General features: G+C 41.6%; 1 protein-coding gene and 1 long non-coding RNA gene across 7 annotated transcripts in view; one reads left to right on the forward strand and one right to left on the reverse strand.

Annotated features, from left to right (window-relative positions):
- Positions 1-1,799, forward strand: part of LOC137527144 (uncharacterized) — a 96,154-nt gene extending 94,355 nt beyond the window's left edge. The window contains exon 3 of the long non-coding RNA XR_011023139.1: positions 1,589-1,799. This is a non-coding gene — a long non-coding RNA (uncharacterized lncRNA). The remainder of the gene's footprint in view (positions 1-1,588) is intronic.
- Positions 1-16,721, reverse strand: part of NEXMIF (neurite extension and migration factor) — a 596,318-nt gene that overhangs the window by 75,513 nt on the left and 504,084 nt on the right. The window lies entirely within an intron of this gene.

The raw sequence follows: 16,721 nt of genomic DNA on the forward strand, positions 1-16,721 counted from the left end.
GATGAATAACAGAATGATCGCACAAGTTCCCTAGTCTTGGGTGCAAGGTCCGTGGTCTCAGCACCCTGGAACTAGTCTGGAGTATAACACAAATGATAATACAGTTCCCTAGTCTTGGGTGCGAGGTCCGTGGTCTCAGCACCCTGGAACTAGTCTGGAGTATAACACAAATGATAATACAGTTCCCTAGTCTTGGGTGCGAGGTCCGTGGTCTCAGCATCCTGGAACTAGTCTGGAGTATAACACAAATGATAATGCAAGTTCCCTAGTCTGGGTGTGAGGTCCGTGGTCTCTACACCCTGGAACTAGTCTAAGCATAAACAGAACAACAATACAGGTAATCTGGCTCAGTGTGAATTCCCAGGTCCACCTGGTTCAAACACACTGTTGGATCTGACTAAGGTCTGAGTGCTTCCACGTAGTGTTCGCAACGGCAGACAACTTGAGACTGGCCAGCAGTAACTATATATGGAGTAGTGCTCTCGGGCACCACCCCTAATGATCATCCAATAGAGTACTGCTCTGGAGTCAGCTGATCAGTGTGATCAGCTGACCTCTCCTTGCCCAGTATAAGAGTTCTGCCTCTGAGCGCGCACGCGCGCGTATTCCTAAGCCTGTGTGCACTAACAGACTCAGCCACACCAGACACACGCTGCCGCGTGCAAACCGCCGCACTGGACGCGGAACCAGCCACCTTACTGTTGTTACATGCGGCGGCTTTTCCACGTTCTGCCCTGTTACCAGATGCACGCTTCCACGTGCAAACCGCCGCATTGGACGCGGAATCAGCTGCCTCCTCAGCAGCACATGCAGCGGCTTTTCCGCGTTCTCTCACACTTTTTTTTCCTGATGCTGTGCAAAGCATGATGGGATTTCCTATGCTGTTGTTCACGTTGCCTAGCAACTGGGAGGGGTGATCAGCACACAGGACAGTTGGAACTGTGTCTCATGCTTCCTGTCACCTCCTTTCAACCAAAAAGATGGCTCCCCCATGAAATCACAAACATTTGCCTGTTCTTTTAAAACAGGGTGGGTAAGAGATTATATTACCTATCTATTTTAGTTAACATAACTAATATAACTTAATGAAAGTATGTTTGTTTAGGCTGAAGTTCCTATTTAATGCTTTCTCTCTAGATATCTGTCTGACTCATTCTATTTGAATCAGTCAGAAGGAAAACTAGAGAAACAAATTGTTCGATTCCCAATTCAGAAGACAATAGAGTTATCATTTATTGAAAACGTACCTGAGACAGAAAAAAGAAAACATTTATACGTACCTGGAGCTTCCTCCAGCCCACTTCAGGCCATTGGCTCCCTCACTGTCTTCCCAGGCCTATCCTGCTGGGAGCACAATGGGGTCGCGCGGATGGACATACGCAGTACATGGCGACAGGTGCCAACTGGAAGATGCACCTGGATGGCCAGCAGAGGACTGAGGTAGCCTGGGAGGATGGCAAAGAAGCCAATGGCGTAAAGGTTTCTTTTAAGCAATTTCTTCCAGGCAGAACCCAGCCATTTAGTTGTATTTGAAGACTAATCCTTGGATCAGCCAATTAGTCACTCTTTTTATTTGGTATTCTTTTAGCTTCATTCAAATACTGTGGGATGCAAAAGAGCTGTCCATGCTAGGAAGCCATCAAACCTGAATGAACTAGAGATGTTTTGTAAACAGGAATGGTCCAAAATACCTTCAACCAGAATCCAGACTCTCAATGGAACTTACAGGAAGAGTTTAGAGGCTGTATTTTCTGCAAAAGGAGGATCTACTAAATATTCATTTGATTTCTTTTTTGTGGTGCCCAAATATATGCACCTGCCTAATTTTATTCAAACAATTATTGCACACTTTCTGTAAATCCAATAAACTTTATTTCACTTCTCAAATATGACTGTGTGTGTCTCCTATATGATATATGTAACTGATATTTTTTATTGTAACAACCAACCATTTATACAGGAAAATCATGATGATTACCAATGTTGCCCAAACTTTCGCATCCCACTGTAGCATGAGTTGGAACAATACTTAAAAAAGGAGTTTCTGGAACATCAAACTGTTGTGGATCACAAATTTAGGAGGACAAGAAAGATATAAAATGTATTAGCTGTGTTGTTCTGTTTAAATGCTTAATGCAATGAATGTTTAAAAGTGGGCGCAACAAGGAAAGAAATGTCTGAGTTCCCATCCCCACGCCAGTGCAGCCAATAATTAAAAGTTTGCAATAATCCTCAAAATGCATTTTTAAGAGAAGAATGTGCAATCACATGACCAGTAAACCAGCATTAATTAATTATCTGATTGCTTCATGACTGTAAAGCCTCATCTACACGGGTAGATGAGGCTGCGATCCGGTGGCTCGATTAGCCGCCGGATCGCCTCTTCCGCGTCCCCGCCGCGTCCCCGCTCGCCGTATTCTATTCCCCGCTCGAACCCGCCGGCGCCGCTTATCTTCCGCTTGATTCCCTGCCATCGCGGGGAACGAGTACGCGGGTAGATGCGGCTTCATGCTGGGATTACACCATACAATTTTCTGTTAGATTTTTCTGTTCGATTTTCTGTTAGAATGCATAATTAGATTATTTTCTGTAGAAAATGGTCAGTATCTCTGGTGCATTGTCTTCTGGTCATCTCCTGCTGAGTAGAACAATGCCTAATTGCTTGGCAGATAGATGGTAAGATAGATACATTTCCAACATGTTGAATTTAGAGAATCTAATGCTGGAGATACACGGTACGTTTCTGTACCGTGTATCGACCAGCTGATCCGGCCAGATTCAGCTGGCCCGATCATGCCGCTCGACCCCCTCCCGCTCGATTTCCGCCTGCGGACAATGACAGGGAATCGAGCGCTGATAAGGAAGCGCCGGCGGGGGCGAGCGGCAATCGATCCGCGCGCACGCGGGGACAAGCAGAGATGCGCCGGCATCGAGCCGCTGGCTCGATCCGGCGCATAAAACGCGCCGTGTATGCCCGGCATAAAAGAAAAATCTAACAGAAAATTGTATGGTGTAATCCCAGCATAAGCCTGCTGTGTCTGGCAGTGATATAACCCAGCTTTGCATTAATAACACCATTAATCCAACAGTAGTTCGGCTGAAGGAGGAAAGCCTTGATCGGTGAAAGAGCAATGCTATGGTATTACAAGTACTGGCTTTGCACACTCCGGCCATGTTGGGTTGAAAATTATAGAAAAAGGCACCCAGAGTGGGTACAGGCAATTTAACATATCACTTGTATTTTAGGGGTTAAAACTAAAAAAAAAAAAAAAAAAAAAGACGATAGTTTAGGCTTATTTTTTTTGTATGCTTATTGTTTAGAATATGTCATAATCCACAGTGATTAAAGGTTTGTCTATCGCACATAAATCATTTTCACATTATTTTTTAGTACATGACTTGCTGAGTTTACAAAACTGATACACTGATGGTGATGGGAAGCAGTTTGTGACCTGTCCAAGGTACTCCCCTATCCCATTATCATTCACAGGAGGTAGACAGGGAGAACGTTGGAGGGGAGAACAGTCAGTGTGTCCCTGTGAGGACAAAGCAGACCATACTCACCTGCTCCCTGTGCTCCACAGAAGAGCGCAGAGGGAGAAGGTAGGTGTGGTCAGGTGATCTGCTCTGTGCAGAGGAAGTAACTCTCACTATGCTGGTAGTTCTATAGTTTATACACAGATCTCTCAGCCATGGGGCTGACTATTTCAAAGGGAATTTCTCTGAACAGCTGCATCAAATATGAAAAATTGTGTGAGTAATAACGTAGCTCCCTACCCAAATTTAAAAGCAATAAAAAATCTGGGATAGTGAACTGGGTCTTTCAATATTTATTTGCACTGGGTTGGAAAGCTTGGGTATATATTTTTGAGTACTGACATTTGGGCTTGAACACATTATAAGTCTGAACTCATATTGCATTATTACCAGTATATTATTCATATCTCCAGAAGTATAATATATATATATTAGAAGTATATTATTTGTGCTAAAGTTATTATTTTGCAGTTCGCATTTTTAAACTTAAAGGGAAGGTTCAGGGAGGGTGGGTAAAAAATAAAAATCAATTTCCACTTACCTGGGGCTTCCTCCAGCCCGTGGCAGGCAGGAGGTGCCCTCGCCGCCGCTCCGCAGGCTCCCGGTGGTCTCCGGTGGCCGACCCGACCTGGCCAGGCCGGCTGCCAGGTCGGGCTCTTCTGCTCTCCAAGGCCCGGAACTTCTGCGTCCCACGCCGGCGCGCTTACGTCATCGGATGTCCTCCGGGCTCTACTGCGCACGCAGTAGTTCTGCGCCTGCGCAGTAGAGCCCGGAGGACATCCGATGACGTCAGCGCGCCGGCGTGGGACGCAGAAGTTCCGGGCCTTGGAGAGCAGAAGAGCCCGACCTGGCAGCCGGCCTGGCCAGGTCGGGTCGGCCACCGGAGACCACCGGGAGCCTGCGGAGCGGCGGCGAGGGCACCTCCTGCCTGCCACGGGCTGGAGGAAGCCCCAGGTAAGTGGAAATTGATTTTTATTTTTTACCCACCCTCCCTGAACCTTCCCTTTAACATTACAAATATGTGCAGAGAAACGCAGAGATTGAAAAGCTTTCAGTGATGCCCCTTTATAAATAGGTCACTAAGTGAGTCAAAACAGCTGCCACAAGAACTGCATGAGCTGCTGGAAGCACCTGACTTATTTAACAGGCAGAAGGACCAATACAAGAGAAAAGTAACTCTGTCATTACATAGGCCTGTGTCCTTCAAAATACAGAAAACCTTTCGTAAATTACTCTGTGTGACTCTTTGTATTCTCTGTCGCGAAACTCTTAAAATTTTAAATATATGCAACATATACAAATAAGAAGTACGTTTCTTCCAAACTAAAATGAGCCATAAATTACTTTTCTTCTATGTTGCTGTCACTTACAGTAAGTAGTAGAAGTCTGACAGAACCAACAGGTTTTGGACTAGGAGACACAATAGAAGACAAATAATTTATGGCTCATTTTACTCTGGAAGAAAAGTACTTCTTATTTGTATATGTTTACCTATACCGCTAAATTTTAAGAGTTTTGCAGTGGTCCTTTAAATAGAGTTCAAACAAACAACAAACCAGGAGGGGATTCAAAACCTATCAACCCTTGTCACAGGCAGTTCAAGATGGGTATTGTAGAGAACTTAAGAAGCACTGTGACCAATTCAGTAACATATATACAGGCTGCAGACACCCACCACACATCGCATGAGATGGTACTGAACAGTGTGGTTTTAGCAGCAGTGAGGCAATGCCAAGGCATTCCTTTTTAAAGTGGTATGCAACTCAGCATTTTCTCTTTGCTCTAAAATAATATTTATAGCATAAAGTCTCCTACCACTTAAAAAAAAATTATAGTAGAACAGCATTCAAACAGTTAAACACAGCTTCTGGTTGCATACAAAGAGGTGATAACATTATATTTTGCTTAGATTCCTATTTCAGATACTATATATTTAGAAAACATTAGCAAACTACCTAAACTGAGCGGAGGAGCAGAAAAAGCTGAAAAGTGATCACTAGATGTATTTTGATATATAAATACATCAGCTATGCAATGCAATGCAACCACAGCTTTCAAGGCAGATAAACTGTACTTTGGGAATTTGTAAACAGACAATATTACTTGTGCACAAAAGCAAGTACGATAACTGTATCAGTAATAAAAAGTAGGAAAACACATTTTGATTGAATGTTATGTAAGAGTTTTATGCCACTTTACGGTAACTTTGGAATTATCTTACAACCTACCAATTTTTTGAAAATTGTTGAAGTGGAGTGACCTAGGGTTAAATAAGCAAATCTGAGTAATTTCATTTGATTAGTGTTACTTGAGCCCATAACTCTCTATTTAGTGTGAAGATGGATCTAAATGTCAATCCTGGAGGCAAGTAAGGTTATAAACATTTGGAGTTTGAACAAGTAAATATCTTTAATGCAGCGCCATTTTTTTATTTCAGGTTAGGTTTTTCCAGAAATAATATTTTAGGCCAGGTGGTTCTGAGTCTCAGATTGCAGATTAACAATGGGGATTTCATTTCTTTTTATTCAATTTCTTTATACATTCTTTCTGCTAGTTTTACCAGCAGAGATGCTTTACAATAAACTGGGGGATAAACTGCTTCAGGTAAAAACTATGTAATGTTGCCTGCTGCAGTCATATCAACAGACAAGAGTTTTTCTAAAAGGAATTCTTTGGAAGATACACAATAATCTTGTTAGGATGTCCATTTATGATATAAGGTATTAATCCCCAACATTAAGATATTTTATTAGATTAGATTAAAACATATAGGTACCCTCTTTGTGGGAACATAGGGATACTACTCCCTATCCCAGACAGAAGGGTATCTTCTACTAACAATATACAAACAAAAACAAACGAATATGATGCAACAAAGTAACTACCACTCATAATAAATACTAGGACATTAAGTAATACTTTACAATCTTCTTGACCAGAACATACAGAGGTCAACACTGAAAATCTGTTTGTAACCTCTCCAGACTTCAACTTTGGAACAGACTATTTTCGAACTTGTGCCATACCTACCTTTCCCACCAATCAGAACAGTGGACTGTCTGAAATCTCTGTAGGGCGGTTCATTCCCCCATTTTTCAGACAGCCAAGTTCAACTCAAGATCTCAATTAATAATTATTAGGTTCAAGGTACAAGCTCTGAAAATTCAACTACCTAATCTAAAATCTGAAAGACATAGGTTACTACTCATTTCACCAAAACAGAACGTGAATTATATTCTGAACAATATTATATTAGAAATAAATCAAAGCATTATATACAACAACTTCATCTAAATATCACCGTAACTAATACGTTGATTGTATATTATACAATTTACTTTATTCTACTACACTGTAAATTGTACCTTATGTACCTTTACTCATTATGTACTGTAAACTTTAACTGTAAACTTTATACTGTCAACTGCATTATCAAACATTTAATGTCATAAATGTGACTGTTTATATATATTTTGAAATTCTTTAATAAAAATTATTGAAACCTATGATATAAGGTATTAATCAAGCTAAACCTGGACAATGGTAACATACTCCAAATCCCCAAGTAATTATAATCAAATAGCTAACAAGGGTATGTAGGGATTTTGATTGCTAAATAAAACCTTGTGCACATGTCAAACTCTCCACCTAGCAACAGAACACGCCGCTAGCCTGTAGGCTGGCGCGCATTCATACAGCCTCTGTTCTGCAAGATTACCCTGAGATGACATGCACAATAAATGAAAATTATTATTTAAAGGCTATGGAGGCTGCCATATTTATTTCCTTTTAAACAATATCAGTTGCCTGGCATCCTGCTGATTCTATGCCTCTAAAGGCTTCTACACATGTACAACTTCTCTGCCCAACTATCATCCAAACTTTTCTGCTTGTCTGTTGCAGGATAGGTTGGGCATGTGTATGTGTGGCAAACGACTAGACAAGCGACCAACGGATCAACGAACCAACTATCCTGCCGGTTGGCCACATGTGTACAAGTCGTTTGAATATTTAAATAAGTATTTAAATGAGTTGGTTGTTTAGTTGTTCAGCGCATGTGTACTTACTGGTCGTGCAAACAAGTCGTGTGGTTCATTATGTTATGCAGATGGTCATGCATTAAGTTGTAGTTTCACATGTGCATAACTTAATAGTCCTGATTTAATCACATTAACCATAAAATAATTAGGGTTTCCTTTTTATCTATTAATAGTGTGCTTGTCTCCACACCAACTGCTACCAAAGGCTTTCTAGGTCTACAAATGGTTACTAAATCCCAGAAATATAAACTTGGAGACAAATAAACACTTTAGAAATAACAGTGAGGTTTGCTGTCTCCTACAGGATGTGAACATGATAATGCGGCAAAACAGAAGCAAATGATTTCTGATATATCCTCTGATTCAAGCTAAGCAGGTAACTGAAGTCTGGAGCGCTCATTCCAGGGATGTTGTCCTGCATATTTACTGGCAGGACTATTGCTTTCTATTTCTAAAGGGCTCTCTTCATTTCCATCGCACAGCCAGGATGTAATAAAGATGGAGTCAGCACAAACATGACATCCGCACACCCAAAGAGCATTTTGATCGTGTTTATCTAGTGCGGCTTTAAAATAAATTCCAGGGGAGAAAAGAATGCCCATATTCCACTGCAGCTCCGCAGCTCCAGCCGTCAGCCTGTCACTCCTCCATTGATCAGCGCTCTCTGTTCTCAACAGGTAATCACTGCACATCCAGGACAAATTGAATACTATTCCAGGTCACAAATCGTCAGGAAAATTTGGATGAAACCTCAGCACCTAAGTACCCCTGTGCTCTAGACAGGAACACGGCTCCTATACAGGCACACATTTACTGCCTGCTAACATGTTCTACTTTTTACATTGCAAAAAAAGAAAAACAAAACATTCATCAATGATTTGAATGTGCAACAACATAGCGAGCAGAGTAATACACAACAAAATAGGAGATGCAGCAATGGCTAATAACACTGCACATAGCAGATTTTATAAGACAGTTCTCAAGTATTTGATGTAGTACTAGGTTAGCTTCAAGCAGAACTGATGCATGATTAACAAAAGAACCATTCCTTCACCTAAAACCGGTTTCAACTCGCTGACAAAAACACTTTTTGCAGTAAAGCTGCATTTTAGCAGCTTGACTGAGCCCCCCCTTCCCCCACCAGATCGCCCTGCCACTCAGGCACAGTGTCCACCGCATCCACCTGTATGCGTGAACGGTTATGTCCGATTATGTCATCAAATGCAGCACATAGGGGGAAAGTCAAGACGACCAGGCTGTCAGGCACTTTATCCCTGCCCTTTGCACTAATGTGAGGACAAGGTGTGGTCACATGGGTAAGGGGCAGACCATAAAGTTGTCACAAGGAGGGGCATAGGAAAAGCTAAGTACAATCCTAGCACAAGCACTACCTCAGCAGCAAAAGTGTGAGTAGGAGATTTATGGCATTTGAAGAGGGACTGTAGTGAAAATAACAATTAATAAAATTGCTTCTTTTTTAGAAAATTAATTTATAGATTTAGTCAATGATTGCCCATTTTAAAATGTTTCCTTTTCCTGATTTACATTCTGAAATGTATCACTGTTGGTGACATCTTTAGTTCTGCCAGGTGATCTGTACAGAATGTTTGTTTACTGAGAGTTCTATGCACAGAGGGAGATACGGCTTGCTTGGCAGTTGGGAAATGTTGTTATTTCCCACAACGCGACGAGGTTCACAGGCAGCAAACTGTCAGGACCTTGGTCATCACATCACACTATGGAAGAGGTTTTAACACAATATCAACTGTACAGACCTCCCTGATGATCTATTTGAGAAAAGGTTAAGATTTCTCATGGGAAAGGGGGTATCAGCCAGTGCCGGACTGGGAGGTGGAAAAGCTGAGGAAATCCACCTGCTGGCCAAGCACCAGAAACCCTGTGTTATCACTCCCAATAGAAAACTGTAGCAAGTCTTCACTACGATGCAGCAACTCATGTTTACTGTTGCTTGACCAGCAAGTGGATTTCTTCAGCTTTACCACCTCCTAGTCCGACACTGGCATCAGCTATAGAGATGTCGCGAAATGTTTCGCCTGCAAACAGTTCCAGGCGAACTTTGGGGGTTCGCGTTCGCCTGCTTCAGGCGAACTTTTGCGGAAGTTCGATTCGCCCCATTATGCTCTATTGAGCAAAACTTTGACCCTCCATATCACTGTCAGCAGACACATTATTGCCAAACACACTGGTCTCACTGCTGTAAGCCCGCCCACCCTCCCTCCTCCAAGCAAGGTCCTTATACCATTTGACTCAGTTGTCTGCCTACACTAATTAGTTATGGGACAGCTGCTACACACTCTGCTAGGGAGATTTTAATTAGCCTCTTGTGGGTCTCCTCCCACCTCCCTCCTCCCTCCTTCCACCTCCCTCCTTCCACCTCCCTCCTCCCATTCTACCTATTCCCTCCTCCCTCCTACCGGAGGGAGGAGGGTCTCATCTGCCAGGGAATTATCCTATTTCAAAAACCAGTATACATCATACCATGGCTGGGAATCTCCTCCTCCCACCTCCCTCCTTCCACCTCCCTCCCTCCCTGGACGTTTCCTGTAAACAATACCAGTTGCCTGGCAGTCCCGCTGATCTTTGTGACTGCAATAGTGGCTGAATCACACCCTGAAACAAGCATGCAGCTAATTCAGTCTGACTTCAGTCAGAGCACCTGATCTGCATGCTTGTTCAGGGGCTGTGGCTAAAAGTATTAGAGACACAGGATCAGCAGGCAATTCAGGCAACTGGTATTATTTTAAAAGGAAAAATCTGTATCCTTCTCCGTTTAGGTTCCCTTTAAGGATTTGTAGCATAAAAGCCAACTCACATTGGCTTGGATTTGAACCTGGGTCTCACTGTGTGGTGGGCAAGCACACTAACCACTGTACCACTACAGTAGTAACTGAAGCTGGCCTAAAATTTACCATTTATGCTCAATACAAGAGAAAAAGTAGACAAGACAAATAACATTTATATCACAAATTATTTATTATTATAAAATCGGAGGTTCGCGACATCTCTAATCAGCTACTGATTGGGGTGAAGTTCAGTCCTGGGTTAGAGTTCAAATCTTTTTATGTTTTTATTGTAAACATTTCTCCACTTCACAGTGTTCAGATGTGGTACTGGCCACACATTGTAACAAGTGCACTTCTATTTGTATGCAAGTTTTCAGTGAAATGTAAACCTGAAAATGCAAAGAGGCCCAAGCATTACTTGGGCCTTGCTGTCAGTATATTTCCCTATGCTAGTATCTGCCATGCAGTGCAATTGTATGGTTCCCAGTGACTTACCCTACACTTCAGAATGTCACACATGTTGTACGACAGACTTCTCAGCAGTATGGGAGTACTGCATCACCACCCGAGGTACATTTAGAACACCAAGAACCTTAGAAAGCACATGTGTGCACATTAAGTATTTCTCCTCAAGTTTCTTTGATATAGTACAGAATGTAAGCATTTGAAGAACAACTACTGCGAGCTCTGAGATATATATGAAGGATGTTCATGATGTTTATATTCTATAATATATGAGAGAGACTGACTTTCAGCCATTACTTCCTCTACAATTCTCAACATACTGCCTTGCTACTTCAATGCACTTTTCTCAGCAGTACTCCAGGGCTTTTAGAACCTTTGAAAAATAATCTCTCTCTTCATCTGCAAACTCCAAATTTTACCAAGCAGCTTTTCTTTCACTTTTGTGAACAAATGGAAGTCAATGGGGACAGTATGAGGTGAGCAGAAAAGATACTTTACCAGTTCAAACCCCGCAAAAAGAATAGCAGCCATGGCAGCTTGGAAAGTGTAAAAACCCAAATGTTTTTCCTACATTTTCTATACCTCTTTTTTGCTTGAAGCACCTTTCAGCTTACTGGTTATGTTGGCAAAGTATGCCTGTGTGTTAGTCTGGTCCTTTCTATGGCTGTCCGCCATGAAGACACCTCTTACATTTTGTTTTGATTCTGAACCAGGGTAAGTCAGTCTAGTTTCATCTACAGTAACATTCAAGGACCAGACATCTCTTGGCTCTTAATGGAAGGTACTCAAATAAGATTAACACATTTCTTTTTGACATGCGTATGGTCCTTTCGCAACACTGAGCACTGACTGTCTTCATCTTCAATCAGCCAGGATTGATTTAACAGTTCCGAGATGCCTGAAGACCCAGCAAAATGCTGCATAGCTTATCCTACATCACTATCCCATAGACTCTAATGACTTTTGCAGGATGTCGCAAATGGTCTGCATATTCACAACCACCTTTGCCACACCAGACTCAGTGGGTCACGTCATTCTGTTGAGTCACCATCATCCAATGTCTGCATCAAATCAAGATGACACATTTCAGAGAAAGATACCCAATTTTTATCCCACGTCATTAAATTAACAATAGAAATCAATAAAAAAAAATCATCTATGTTGCTGATTTCTTTATGCAATGTAATAGAATGACATCAAATTCATTTAGTGCAAACGTGTCTAATCTGAATTTACTGAATACCCTTTAAATTACTTAAAAGTTAAATCTGAATATCTTTTAGCATATGGTACAAGTTTAAAGGGGCACTATGGCGAAAAATTAAAATATGTGCAAACATAGACAAATAAGAAGTACATTTTTTTCCAGAGTAAAATGAGCCATAAATTACTTTTCTCCTATGTTTATGTCACTTGCAGTAGGTAGTATAAATCTGACAGAAGTGAAAGGTTTTGGACTAGTCCATCTCTTCATAGGGGATTCTCAGCAAGGCATTTATTCTTTATAAAGATATTCCCTAAAAAGGATTTAAACAATTATGCTGGCCAGCTTCCCTGCTCCCTACACAGTTTAGTGGCAGTTGAACAGAGCAACTGCCATTCACCAAGTGCTTTTGAAAATAAATAAATCCCTGAGAATCCCCTATAAAGAGATGGACTAGTCCAAAACCTGTCGCTTCTGTCAGAGTTCTACTACCTACTATAAGTGACAGCAACATAGAAGAAAAGTCATTTATGGCTCATTTTACTCTGCAAAAAAATTTTCTTCTTACTTGTAAATATTTGCACATATTTTAAATTTTACAATTTTTCGCCATAGTGCCCCTTTAAACTAAGTGATTGGCATTTACAATGAAACAGACGTTTTTTTAATCCTTTGAAGCCCAACTAAATGTAAAATTGAACAAGGCAAGATGTAATAGAAATCTAGTTCATAAGTGTATATAAACACTGTATAGTGGTTGATAGAATAATGCGTTTATGTGCCAAATGTGTTTAACTAACCACTACAGCTCACTTCTTGTCGCTCTCTGGTTTCTGCTGGTGGGATGGTCACTTAGTTGTGACCATCAGGGCCAGATTTTCTGGAAAGGCCACAAAGGCCCAGGCATTGGGTGGCTGTAGCCCAGGGGAGCACCTGTCATGAAAAAGAGGTCAATACATATGAAAGAGGAGGCTGCAAATGGGGAACAACACTAGAAATAGGGAAGTTAATGTCCATGAGAGCTGTTCAAGAAAGAGGGGCTACAGTACATGGATGCATGCATGGAGGGGGTTGTAGATGGAATGGGAGGGCACTGCTGCACAATGAAGGGGAGTCACAACACATTCAGCTTTAGGGCAGAAAAGTATAAATCGGTCATTGGTGACCATTGAAATATCCAAAGAAGGAAAAATAATAGATGTTAGATTTAATTTCCCAGTTTATCTGCAATATAGTGGAAAACGTGTTCTCTAGGGAAGACGATGATTGTAAGGCCACAACCTGCTGACAGGAAAAAAAGTTTATGCTCTAAAGGTTTTAAAAGAATCCTGTGATGGGAGAGGTATGAAGGCTGCTGCTGCCATATTCATTTAGTGTTCAAGTATCATGGCAGCTTGCTGGCTTTTTGACTGCAATAGTGTCTGAATCACATACCTGAAAAAAAACAAGCAAACAAAACAAAACACCTGGCCACACTTTAATTAAAGCCCTTGATGTTCATACTCATTATGGGTCTGTGGCTGTAGTATTAGAGGCACAGGATCAGCAGGACAGCCTGGAAACTGGAAGCCTTCATATCCCTCTCACTACAAGGTTACCTGAAGAGAGCCCGAGGTGGGCTCATGAAATAAAAAAATAATCTAAGCTACCTGATCCAGGGGGCTGAGTGGATAAGGTAGCCTCTAAAACCACCGCCCTCGCTGCTCCTGTGGGCCGCACTGGACCTCTTTCACTTTCGTGACCTCTGGGTCACGAGGCTGGAATGAGAGATTCATTCTCCCATTCACAGTGTGCAGGGAGGCGGGGGAGCGGCCAGGGAGAGAGAGGAAACCCTGCAGGAAAGCACTTGGTGGGCCTTTTGAACAAGGAATCCCTCTCCCACATGTTTATCTCTGAGATAGTCACTAATATTGTCGCTAATCTCGGTGGGCTATAGCGCGGCAGTGGGGGGGGGGGGGGGGGGGCAGAGAGCGGCAATGTGGGGACACAGAGACATGTCATGAGACAGAGAACATGCCACTGTGTTCCATCTGACCCCCTGCTACTCAGCTGGTGCCCGGATTCTTTTCTTCTGCTGCTATATTACTTTAAGTTTGTATGGGGAGGCACATAGCTGCAGACAAACACAGCTATACAGTAGGTTATTGAAATGTAAAAGTTATGTTCCAAATTTTCATCAAAAGACAAAATTGCTTTCAGAATTTGTCTTGCTTGCTTTGGGATTTCGTTGGGCTTTTGTAGCATTAATGTAATAAACAGAAAACATTGTAACTCATACTAGATTTACAGTCTTTTTGTCAGTCTTTTAAGACTAGCTTAACTTTTTTTTGAAGAACTGATATAACCTATATTATTTCCACCATATATTTTTTTCAATTTAAGGTTTGGGTGAACAGCACACCCACATCTCCCTTTACAGTGTCTGAACTGTTAATTTACAGACATACCCAGTTAACACTTTATGTCCAATGTCCATCTGTTCACCTGACTCACTTGGGGTTCATATTTACACAAAGATTTTTCTTTAGTTTAACTTGAAAGATAAAAAGAAACATGGGTCTGAAGCATGTAACAGAACAAACTAAGTGGTTCAAGATTTAAGTTCAACTCTACCGGTGCGTTTATGCAAAAGAGGCGCAAGGGAAAATGGGTGAAAAATTACAATAATAGAATGTCTACAATTTTACTGATATTCTACTTTCTGCTACTGGAGAATATCGGTAATTTTACAAATATCCTACTATCACCTCTGTACTCTAATTCTCACTTGAACCCTCCCGTCTATGCCTAACCCTTAACACCCCCCACCTACTCCTAACACTAACTACTCCCCACTTACCTCCATTTTGCACTGGAGTTAGGCTACAGTTTGCACCCAAATATATATATATAATCAAGCTTAATCAAGAGCCACCACACAGAACAGGTGGCTTCTACAAACAGGACATTAAGTACCAAAACCCCTGTCACCTAATAACTAGGGGGCAGAGAGCCCCATAGTATAGATAAATCTATAACACATGTGAAAGACCTGACCTACGAAATGGGAGGGATCAGAACAGAGAAACGGAAGTGATAGAGGAAGAGGGAAAAAGAAAAGAAGAAGGAGATGGGGCCAGCTGTAATGGTAGCCTTTTTGTTAGTTTTCAGTAGAGTTGAGGAGGAGAATGACCTGTGTGGTTATTACTGCTAGCTCTGCCAACAATGGAAAGCATTTTCCACAACTTACCTCATAATATGGGCTTAAACTGTACAGGAATAGTAATAAAAATGTTTGCCTTTTTTGAGAAAAAATTACCATTTTTTAAGGCCATATGCCTAACAAAACTATGAAATCTATATCGCACATCGTATCTTGTGGTACAAATGATGTTATACACACATCTTTGAGCATTCATTCGTTACATAGCTGAATCATTTCCTGTGGCAGTTCTGAGGTAAATGTTGGCAGAGTGCACTTGATCATCTCAGCAGAGCTCACACCTTAATTGTTTTCATGAAAAAGCATCTGTTTGAACCTGACCCCACAAACAGTTCTGCACTGCAGCTTTCCCCTCCTCATTATCCCTCTGAAAGCCAGCAGCGCCTCAGCGCACCAGTTCTGCCTGCTGACCCGCTCACACTACCATCTGTTGAGCACAGCACAGGTGAAGGTAGCGGCAGATTACAATTGGAGAAGAGATTTGGAACTGTAAGTTTGTCAGGCAAATTAATGATACATGTGACATCTGCTGTGGGACAATGTATAACATGATCAAAGAGAAAGCAACAGCAGAACTCTGGGTAAAACCCTTCAGCTTTGGCTATAGTGGAGATTAGCACCTCTATAAGGTTTTTATTGCCGTGTCACCACTGGGGTCAATTAATAGTGGCATATGATACAAAAACGATATTAAATTTGAATGTGACTCAAACCCAGAAGTTACCCCTTTATAGACAGACTTATTATTACCATTGATTAGTAACCACTTGTGGGCAAAACCAACAGCAAAACGGAGGGGGGATTGAAAAAAGCAATCACAAGACTCTCTGCAGATCAGGAGAACTCGCCTTTTTTCCTAATAATTGCACAGTTCAGTGGAACTTAACTAGACGTCATGAGCACTGACATAAAAGCCTGAGCCTGTAATAAAGGATGGCATCATTCATTAATGCCTTGGGCAGCATGAGCTATAAACAGGGTGCTGCTTTCTGACATTTCTGTAATCCTTTATTTTTATGCTAAGGCTATTCAGCCTTCTATTTACAGGGTTTGTTCCTGGAACCTTCATTTCCTTAAAGATTCCACAATAAGCAAAACCTGACAGCAAAGGCTCCCGTACAATTTCAGCATGGCTTAATGTGCAAGCAGCCTTCATCTCTTTGTGGGCTTGCCTGGGAGAGAAAATATGTGCTCAGCAGTCAGGAAGCATGATCTCAACGGCCAGGGAACAAACCAGGTTTGTCCTTGAAACCTTTTAGCATGTGACAAGCTGAGCCACTCGCCAGTTATCCAGTGATGAAAATCAATAATGAAGTCTGAACATGGTCTGTGTATAGTTGTACCAGGCAGCAGCATTGCGTTAGAAAAGCTGCTACACTATGACTTCTCTCAGTACAAACAGGAAAACAAATAGTCATGTCCACGTCCATGTACAAGGACACATTTGATGTTTACAGGAAGTTTTCATT

Source organism: Hyperolius riggenbachi, chromosome 8 (assembly GCF_040937935.1).
Source record: "Hyperolius riggenbachi isolate aHypRig1 chromosome 8, aHypRig1.pri, whole genome shotgun sequence".
Lineage (NCBI taxonomy): Eukaryota > Metazoa > Chordata > Amphibia > Anura > Hyperoliidae > Hyperolius > Hyperolius riggenbachi.